This window comes from Lepus europaeus, chromosome 21, assembly GCF_033115175.1.
Source record: "Lepus europaeus isolate LE1 chromosome 21, mLepTim1.pri, whole genome shotgun sequence".
Taxonomy (NCBI): Eukaryota; Metazoa; Chordata; class Mammalia; order Lagomorpha; family Leporidae; genus Lepus; species Lepus europaeus.
The window spans coordinates 14,301,040-14,312,079 of NC_084847.1; positions in this window are offsets into that span (position 1 = coordinate 14,301,040).

Consider the following 11,040-nt stretch of genomic DNA (forward strand, 5'->3'; position numbering starts at 1 on the left):
GCTGTTGCGATCTATAAAGGAATAATGTTGCTTACATCGCTGTACTTCTTTTGTCATTGTGGGTTTTCTCTAACGATGATTCATCAAAACTCAAACTATTTGTGCAGGCTTAACAGGAGCGACGGAATGGATTAGGAAAAAAAGTCCACACACACAAAAAGTGAAAAAATACTATTTTGCCAAAAAAGGGTTGAAAGCAACTGGTATGTTCAATCTGGCCGGTTTCTGTCCAATCTTTTACTTTATCAGCTCCACTGTAGTCAGCCTTTCCAAAGGTCTCTAAGCCCCAGATGCCCGTATTTAGCCCGTGCATCTCTGAGCTGGGGAGCTCAGTCCTGCCATCCCTGTTAGTCCCCTCCTGCTCCCCATCTTGGCTGTCACCTCCAATCTGCATGCTAATCCCAGTCTGTCCTGCACCTGTTGCTCCAGTCCTTGACCTGCTCATCTAAGGACTCTGTTCCATAATGGCTTAATGACAACAGGAGCTTACTGGAAGGCCATTGACACACCAGCCTCTGCCAGCTGCATATAAACTATTCATTCTTCCCCTCCTGTTTGGTAAGAAATTCTGATTTTATCTGGAATGATAATGTACCCCAAGCCCAAAGCAATGGTTCCCAGCCTTTGTGCAGTGAGGAGCGATGAGAGGTGACGGTTGATATGCTACAGGTGGAACTCCCAGGAAATCCTCTGGAAAGAAGGTGCTAGATACTTCGGGATGCATCTTCTTTTTCTTCTCGTCATTCTCATTCTTTCTTCCTGAGATGGACAGCAGCCAGAACCTCACCAGCCAGCTTGTGACCATGAGGATAGAGGTCAGTGCTACAATGAGCCAGCAAGACAGGCAGCTGGGTCCCTAACACCTCCATGGTCTGCTGCACCTGGCACGCCCTCCCTTGTACTCAAGCTCCTCCATCACCCTCGCTTCCTTGACACCTCTGGAGCCGCGGCATCGCCCCGGTTGTTCATCCTATCAGGGATGTTCTTCATCCAGATACCCGTCTGTCTCCTTCCCTTATGTCGTCCACGCTGCTACAGACAAGTCAGCTCCCTGAAGCCTTTCCTGACTAACCCCTGGTATCACAGCCCCCCAGGCAACACTCCAGGCCACCTCTCCGTTGTTCTGTTGTTTGCCAGAGCATCTACCGCAGCTCATCTATAACTGGCTCTGGTTACTGTCTCACGCCTGTCTCGCCCTGCTGGGGGAGTCACCGCCTGAGGGCAGGATTTGGTCAGCCTGGTCTACTGCCCTGATTGGCACATGGCGGTTGCTCCAGTCACTTTGGCTGCTGCATTAGTGAATGCAGCACCTTCTCGGCCACATCTTTTTTTTTTTTTTTTTTTTTTTTTTTTTTTTTTTTTTTTGACAGGCAGAGTGGACAGTGAGAGAGAGACAGAGAGAAAGGTCTTCCTTTTTGCCGTTGGTTCACCCTCCAATGGCCGCTGCGGCCGGCGCATCGCGCTGATCCGAAGCCAGGAGCCAGGTGCTTCTCCTGGTCTCCCATGCGGGTACAGGGCCCAAGCGCTTGGGCCATCCTCCACTGCCTTCCCGGGCCATGGCAGAGAGCTGGCCTGGAAGAGGGGCAACCGGGATAGAATCCAGCTCCCCAACCGGGACTAGAACCCGGTGTGCGGGCGCCGCAAGGCGGAGGATTAGCCTGTTAAGCCACGGCGCTGACCCTCAGCCACATCTTACTGACATCCCAGTGAGTGGTGGTGAGGATCCTGGCTTGAGCTGCTGCTCACTTTAGTGCATGGACTGGAGTCCCCAGAAAGGGGTCACACAGGAAGATGGAGAACCTATGCTTCCCGTGTAATGGTGAGGGCACTGGCAAGAGGTGGGGGAACACCCAGGCCACAGATGTCAGAAGCAAGGCAATGGTTGGGAATGAGACTCTGGATCCAATCCACCCTGGGTTTGAATCCTGCATATATTTTATACACATCTGGGACTTGGGACAAATTGTTTCATGTTCTTGTCTCCTCTTTACCTGGGAAACTGGGAGAACTTTTTACCCTTCTCCTAGGATTGCGGTGGGGCTTAGATAAGCGAATGAATGTCTAAAAGTGCTCGAAGCAGCACTGAGTACATGATAACACGAAGCCCAGAACCTGCAGACTATTATAAGGCAATGAGAACGTGATAAAACGAATACATAAATATTTGAAGAAATCGATACGCTTCTTCTCCATAGCAGTCAGATAAATGCAAATAAAAATAAGTAAGGACATGGAGAAATTGCATAGTGTAACCTGCAAACTCAATTTAATAGATTCATGGAAAAACATACTTACCCTAACAGAAAATAAATATTATTTTCTTATAAACATGACATCTATCATATACCTGGACAGAAACACAATTTTAATGTATGAAATAAAAGAGATTTTTCTCAAGCCATAAACCAGTAATAGTAGAAATATTTCATTATTTACTTTACTTATTTTTAATAACTTGAAGATTGAGATACATAATCCTAAATAATAAAATTCAATCCTTTTAAAGCAATAAATAAGAGAACACTTTATACCAAAATCTATAGAATACAGCAAAAACTATCTATAGTCAGGAAAACAAATAGAGTGCAATGTCTGCATTAAAAAGAATGAATAATAAAACAATAAGGAGATTGATCGTGAACCCAGAAGTTTAGAATAAAAACAAAATACACTGAAAGGAATTCTGGGCAGAAAATTAGCAATGAAAGAAACTGGGTTTAACAGAATAGAAAGCATAAACAATGGAGGAAAGGGAAAACAAACTCAAACATTCATTTTTAAAGACCCGGATTAAACCTGCCACAAGTGAGAGTTAGAAGAAAGGAAACACATTCATGTAAAAAGGAAGACTTAACAAAAACTATAGAAGAAAAGGAGAGTGGAAGAGGACACTGCACGTAAGAGAGCACTGGGCAGCCTAGGTTACGGGGCTAAGTGCTTGAAACAAACACAGATCACCCAAAGGAAGGCAGGAAGCTTGAAGAAAACAATTACCACAAAGAGACGAGGGATTTACCGCTGATAAAGACCCCAGAGGAGAGAAGCTGAAAGCTAAACTTTATACAATGTTACGTAAAATATTGTCCTAATACTATTTAAATAATCCCAAATCATGCACAGTGGTTCTCAGCCTTGACCTCATGCTAGAATCACCTGCAAGGACTTATTGAAGAATACTGATGTCCAAAACCCACGCCCAGAAACTCTTGTTCAATTGGTGTGATGTGTGCCAGAATCAGTGCACAGGTAAATAGCTCTACAGGTATACGGATGTGCAAGCTAAACTTGGTACAAGGTGACCCTTTGCCCTTGAAAACAACAGAGAATTTTTGATTATTTAAAAATCCCATTTCTATTAAGCAGAGCACCAAAAAAGAAAACGACAAGTAAATTTTACTTATGAATAAAGAAAAGTATTTTGAAAAAGCTACCAGAATCAAGGAACAACGTGTTAAGATCAAGTGATGTTTGTTCCAGTAATTCAAAGCTGATTGGAATCAGGAATAGTATCAGTACAACTTTTAATTACATCAGCATGTGAAAGATGAATCTGAGAAGTCATATGCCTACCTTTGATAGTCATTCCTAATAAGACATGGAATAAAACGTAACAGAAGGAAATCACTCAAATACAATGAATGCTACTGAACAAAAATGCTATGCATGGCAAAAACTTTCAAATAAGTACAGAATTTCTTATAAATGCATTAAGACGGGAAAATAAAATAATCAATGTAAGCACTGGAAAAGAAAAGACTCTCCGGCGCCGTGGCTCAACAGGCTAATCCTCCGCCTTGCGGCGCTGCCACACCGGGTTCTAGTCCCGGTCGGGGCACCGATCCTGTCCCGGTTGCCCCTCTTCCAGGCCAGCTCTCTGCTGTGGCCAGGGAGTGCAGTGGAGGATGGCCCAAGTGCTTGGGCTCTGCACCCCATGGGAGACCAGGAGAAGCACCTGGCTCCTGCCATCGGATCAGCGCGGTGCGCCGGCCGCAGCGCGCCTACCGCGGCGGCCATTGGAGGGTGAACCAACGGCAAAAAGGAAGACCTTTCTCTCTGTCTCTCTCACTATCCACTCTGCCTGTCAAAAATAAAAAAAAAAAAAAAGAAAAGACTCTCTTCTTTGCTAATGCTTTGCTTATATACTAAATAAATCTAATAAATTCTAGTAAAAAAGTAATAAAATAAAATAAAGCTGTTAGAAACAATGAGTATCTGTAAGGTAACTGGAACCATAAAATATACAAATATTAAGAACCTTTCTTTTAATCTTTACTTAATATATACTAAATTGATCTTCTGTATATAAAGATAATTGAAAATGAATCTTGATGTGAATGGAGGGGGAGAGGGAGCAGGAGATGGGAGGGTTGTGGGCAGGAGGGAAGTTATGGGGGGGAAGCCATTGTAATCCATAAGCTGTACTTTGGAAATTTATATTCATTAAATAAAAGTTTTTAAAAAAGAACTTTTCTTTTATCCTACCATTAAAGACCTAAAAATGGATATGGGGGACATCAGATGGGAAAAGTACCATAGTCACAATAGAACCAAACAGTGAAACAACTTGACAAACCACTTAGCAAGACAGGTACAGGAATTACATTATGAGAATTGTTATTAAAACCGAACGGGGCCATCAAAGAAGGAGGTACCTTTCTCTGAAGGGAGGAGAGAACTTCCACTTTGACTATGACCCTGTCAGAATAAGATCGAAGTCGGCAAACTCAAAAGGCTTCCATAGCCTTGGCAACTCATGACTAGAGCCTAGGGAGATTACTGACGCCATAAACAAGAGTGTCAAATTGTTAAGTCAACAACAGGAGTCACTGTGTACTTACTCCTCAGGTGGGACCTGTCCTTAATGTGTTGTCCAATGTGAAGTAATGCTGTAACTAGTACTAAAACAGTATTTTACACTTTGTGTTTCTGTGTGGGTTCAAACTGATGAAATCTTTACTTAATATATACTAAATTGATCTTCTGTATATAAAGATAATTGAAAATGAATCTTGATGTGAATGGAATGGGAGAGGAAGAGGGAGATGGGAGGGGTGCGAGTGGGAGGGAAATTATGGTGGGGGAAAGCCATTGTAATCCATAAACTGTACTTTGGAAATCTATATTTACTAAATAAAAGTTAAAAAAAAAAGATATTAAGCCACAGGCATGGAAAAAAAAACCGTCTTAAAAATCTCACTGAATTTCATAAAACAACATCCATACAAATAGAAATAAGTACCATGTTCTTGAGTGAGAAGGATGAAAAAATGCAAATCTTACCAAAACATTATAAAATTAACTGAAAATTCCACTATCAGTTAAAATACCAAGTTTGCCTTTTAGGGTGGAGGGGACAGGACGTGGAAGATGAATTTAAATTAATGCAAGAGGAAATGCCGTAGAATCCATAAAAATAAACAAATACATGCATGCGTATGTCAGTACATTCAAGGCAAATATACATATACCTTAATAAGTATCAGAATACATCATAAAGTCAAATATAGAGAAATAACTGTGATGTATCTGGGGTGGGAATGGGAACACAATTAGATCACTTCAAGACAGCTCGAAGACAGCCTTGGGATCCAGAAGGGAAATATGGTTTATTGAAAGGATGTTGCTAACCCAACTTATTTTCTATTGGAAGAAAATAATGCTGGTCTCCCATCTGATACCATGCACCAAAAAATTCCACATGGATGAAGAAAGGCTTGACTGGGGAATAAATAAACTAAAACAAAGCCAGGGAACTTTTAGAAGAGACAGAGAAAAAAAGGAGAAAGCAACTCTGTAGGAAAACACAAGAGGAGGCAGAGGGGGCTGCAGAAGCTTGAGAAACAGGAAGACGATTTGGAGCCAATTGAGCCTTAGAAACCGGGAGAGAACGACAGAGATGTTGAGTATGGTGAAAACATTAATGGCACCCTGGACTACAACTGAGCAACGTGAGAGAAGGAAGTCCTGATTCATCCTGCCGCACGGCCGAGTCTCCAAGACATCATTATGCTAAGGAAGGAAGCCTGCACGGACGACCACACACTGCGTGATTCAGTGTATCGGAGACATCCAAAATAGACGAATGCATTGAGACAGAAAGTAGATTAGTGGTTGTCAGGGGCGGGGGAGAGGGAGAAAGGAGGAGTTGGTGCTAATGGGGATGTGGTTTATTTGGGGAGGCAGGAGGAGGGGTGATGGAGATACTATAAAATCAGGTTGCAGTAATGGTCGCACAACCCTGTAAATATGCCAAAACAGGTGAATTATTGTGGCATGTAAATTATATCACAATAATTTCACTATATCTCATTAAAATATTTGCTTCACTAAATCCACATTTGTCTATTAACTATGCACAACATAGTGCATCCTGACATCAATTCTATAGAAAAAAATAGCTCTTCTTCTGCTTTTACACCGCGAGAATCAACACAGAGAGTGTCTGTGACCAGGTGTGGTCCCCACACACCAAGGCATAGGATACCAGCTAGGTATCCTCTAGTGTCCTCTCTGCCTGGAGTTAAACACCTGAGATCTCACAGCTGAAGAACTCAGTACCTCCAAGACTGTCCCTCATTTCTGGTACCAATCACCAGCAACGAGTCGTTTACCCATCCCTCTGAAAAACTGACTGTACACTGGACTTCCCACGAAGCCCTCCTGGAGTTAACTTAATTTGCCAGAGCAGAACATAGAACCCAGAGAATCCCACTTACGAGTTTCTCGTACAGGGTGTTGCACAGGATGCTGGACAGTTGCACACATAGGTGAGGGTGAACACATACATACATGCAGGAAGGGTAAGTGCTTCCAAGCCTTCCTTGCACCATACCCTCCAGGAACCTCAACCTGAACACGGCCACGTGGAAACTCATCTGAACTCTGTCCTTTTTGGACTTCATGAAAGCTTCACTATGCACAGATGATTAAATCATTGGGCAGGGAGGAACAGCTCAACCTTAAGCCCCTCGACTATGCATGTGCACACACACACATACACTCACCACTTAATGACAATATAGTGAAATATCTCAGACATTAATAGGACCGATGGGTGGGCATCTGTTGTTGTCTGGGACACGTGCAAGCTCTATCTGAGCGCCTGGTTTGAGTTCCAGTGCCTGATCCAGCTTCCTGATGTGCACCCTGGGAGGCAGCAGGTGACAGCACAAGTGCTTTGGTCCCTGTTACAAGTGGGAGGCTTGGAGTGAGTTCCTAGTTCTTGGCTTCAGCTTGGCACAGCACTGGGTGTTGTGGGCATTTGGGGAACGAACCAGGAAATGGAAGACATTTCTTTCTCTCTCTTTCCCTTTCAAACAAAAGGAAAATAAATTAAATTTTTTTAAAAAAGGATTCCCATAACATGTTTAAAATAGTCACTATCTTTGTGAATCTATGGATTATTTTTGTCTTTCAAAATTTCTGCAGTTTTATAAGTGTATTTAACTTTCATAATTGTATAAGCATAATTAATACTTTAAAATTTACATTAAAAGAAGGCAAACACAGGACTAGGAATCAATCTTGCAGTGATTAATAGCATGGGATGCTCACCCTTGCAGATTTCATGTCTGAAGCTAGTCTTTGCTTTAAAAGGGTAGTCATTCATTCCAACAGCTAAAACCAACTTCCCAAGGAGACCACCACTGGTGTGGCCTTACAGTTCAGCTGCAGACCCCGACTCTCAGTTCCGAGATGGTCAGAACATAGTCAGCTATGCTCTGCCAATTAAGGATTTCACCTCTTGCTGCAGTAAGCTCTTCAAACTGCTGAGAGTTCCAAGAAGTTTCTGTGCAGCCAGCACTTGGTAAAAATATTGTCACCAAAGGAGTTTTAATCTCCCAAGATGACATCATCTATCAATATACGTATTTTCAGAGGAGGCACTTTTGTACCCAAATTTATGAGCATTCTGGGTACCGTCTGAAACCTGCGACCGCTAAAAGACGACTCACATTTCAATAGGAGGACCTGGTGTGATTTGGCCTTGATCTTTAAAAAACACTGTCTAATGAAGACACAGGTAATGGCAGCATTAAATAAACTTGTGGAATTTATCCATTAGTCATCTATTTATTAAGTATTTATTGAGTTCCAGACCTTGTGCTAAATTCCGTTGCTTTTACGTTTATGCCAGGGGTTGGCAAATCACTTTCATCCCAAGTGCCAAATTTGATCAGCTGGTAGTGGTGGCTCACAGCATCATGCAGGAAAAGATTCTGGGACTGTCTCCAAACTCAAATGAAAAGAGCCATGATCAATTAGTAATGTCTGCCATTATTGTGGAAGGAAGAATGGTGGTATATGCCACGCATTCACCCTGCCTGCTGGATTGATTCTGCCTGTTTCATGAAGGTCACTGAGGCCCAGAAACATGCTCTGTTTCCTGCAGATGGAAGGAACCAAATGTCTACCCAAGTTCTCATCTCTGGAGAAGCACGAACAGAGGGAGATAAAGGGGTGAATGTCTGCAGGCTACCTGCTGCAGTCTAGACCTGGCTGCTGCTGCTTGCCTATCCTGAGCTGTGTAATCTTTGGGATATCCCTTTGAGCTAAGCATTATTGTCTCCTTTGTACAGATAAGGACACAGGCTAAGAGAAATGAAATACCTCTGCAGAGCTCCACAATAAATCAAAGCAGAATCACTCTTCCATCCAAAGAGAGATCTAGGCTTAATTTGGGACCAAGAGAGAGAAGACAATGTCATTTCTCTCAGAAGGTCATAAGACACATTCTACTAATATTTAATATTACTTTAAATGGGCCCCTTTGGAGAAGTGTTCAATCCAGTTTGTTCACTGAGACAAAATAAGGTATAGTATGTTCCCAGTTCTGTCCACAACAGAATGACAGGTGTCATTTGGTGAAGGTGGTATCCATGTCACCCCAGCAGCAAGATCAGAGCTTTTGGGCCTGGCTACAACTGCACACTCCCTGGATGAGCCCCAGCAAATCCAACTAATCCTCTTTTTCAGTCTGGTTCAAATGTCTGTGACTATTTGGTGGACAACTCATCACCCCATAGAATTATGTGTAATTAGAAACTTACACTGTGCCAGCTCTGTGCCGACTAAGGGCTCCAGCTGCACAATCGTCCGGCAACCTCATACCATTCCTAAAGCAGGCGTTCCATACAGATGAGACATGAGAAAGAGAGGAAATATCAGTCAGCTATCGAGGTAGAGCTGAGACTGGAACCCAGGCTATCAGATCCTGAAGTCTATGATTCACTTTCCATTCAAACTCTTTCATCTACTTCTAGTTCTTACCAACTTCCAATATGTCTTCCCAACAGGAAGATTCTCACACTAAACCTTGGCTGGATTTAATAGTATGTGCTCAGAGATCCCAAGAGACACCAGAAGGGGAGTGAAAAAGAACGAAGTCCATCTCTTGAAGCGAGATACCACAACAGGAACCTGCACCTCAGTGCTGCTCAGAGAACTCCGGGTGACACTGTAGGATACGTGACACCAGCGCAAGGCAGCCGAGGTATTCATACAGCAACTCCTCCCAGTTACTGGCACTTCCCACCTGCCACACAGGCATGCAGAGTGGCCTCCGGTGGCCAGAGCTTTAGGACTGAGGTGGAGGCCAGTTAACCTGTACAGGAACATAGCTGGCCTCAGGAACATGGGCAGGGCATCAACAGCTGCCCAGGGTCTACCTCCACACTCTTCCTCTTTTAAAAACCAACAGCTTGATTCAGGCACAAATTATCAACCATGCCATTTGCCAATTTTAAGTACTTTTAAAAGATTTATTTATTTAAATGGGGGGGGGAGGAGGAAGGGAGGGAGAGAAGAAGGGAGGGAGGGAGTGAGATCTATCTACTGGTTCACTCCCCAAACAGCTGCAACGTCTGAGGCCAGACAAGGGTGAAGCCAGAAGCCTAGAGCTCTATCTGGGTTTCCCATGTGAGTGGCAGGAGTGCAAGGATTTGGGCCATTATCTGCTGCCTCTCCAGGCACATTAGCAAGGAGCTGGATCAGAAGTAGAGTGGCCAGCGCTTGAACGGGAGCTCAGACATGTGATGCTGGCCTCACAGGCAGCAACTTAACCCACTGTGACACAATGCTGTCCCCAAACTTTACGTCTTTAACAATTTCCAGCAAATTGATTGGATTTTATAACCATCTAACATAATCTATTTTTAAGACATTTCATCATTCCCGTAAGATTTCACAAACTTATTTTACAGTTAGTCACAGTTCCCACTCCCAGTCCCACATAACCACTAACCCTCGCTATCCAAGGGGAATTGGTTCCAGGGCAGATGCTCGAGTCCCTGATATAAAATGGTGCAGCGTTTGCCTAGAAGCTGCTCTCAGCCTCCTGTATCCTTTAAATCATCCAGAGATTACATTATAAGACCTAATACAATGTAAATTCCTGATACAATGGAGACAGTTGCTGGGCTGTATTTTTTTTATTTCTGTATTATTATTATTTTTCCTGAATATTTCTGATCAGAAGTTGTTGAAATCCAGGTTGACTATGCTTTCTGTCTCTATGGATTTGCCTTTTGGGACATTTTATATGAATGGACTCATAATATGTGGTCTTCTCATTAAGTGAAAAGGCCTCTCCTGAAATGCCTTAGATAGCAGAAATGAAGTGAAAGAAAGAAGGACAAGTGCCTTACAAGTCTCTTCTCTGTGTGGGAGGTGTGGACCTTCCAGGTGAAGTAAATAATATCTCCGTTACCACTGTCAATGAGCAGACACCTCATGCCTGGCCTGAAGTCCCATCCTCCACAGGATGCACTTGCTCCTAGGCACTTTGTGGTATATCTCAAAGGTCTCTTTTCTAAACAAACAGCTGTCTAGCCAACTGTCAGCTGAGAAGCCTTGAAGCCCATTACCCCAGTAGCTTCAGCACTGAGATGAATGGGGCTGGCTTAGCAACAACCCCTGTGCTGTGAAGCAGGTCAGGGACTGGTGGGCCTGAGAACCGAAGCTCAGTCTCCGGCCATGACTAATGCACAGAGAAACTTTGACTTCCTCCCTGCTTGCTATGCCCATCGTAGTTTCTCCCCT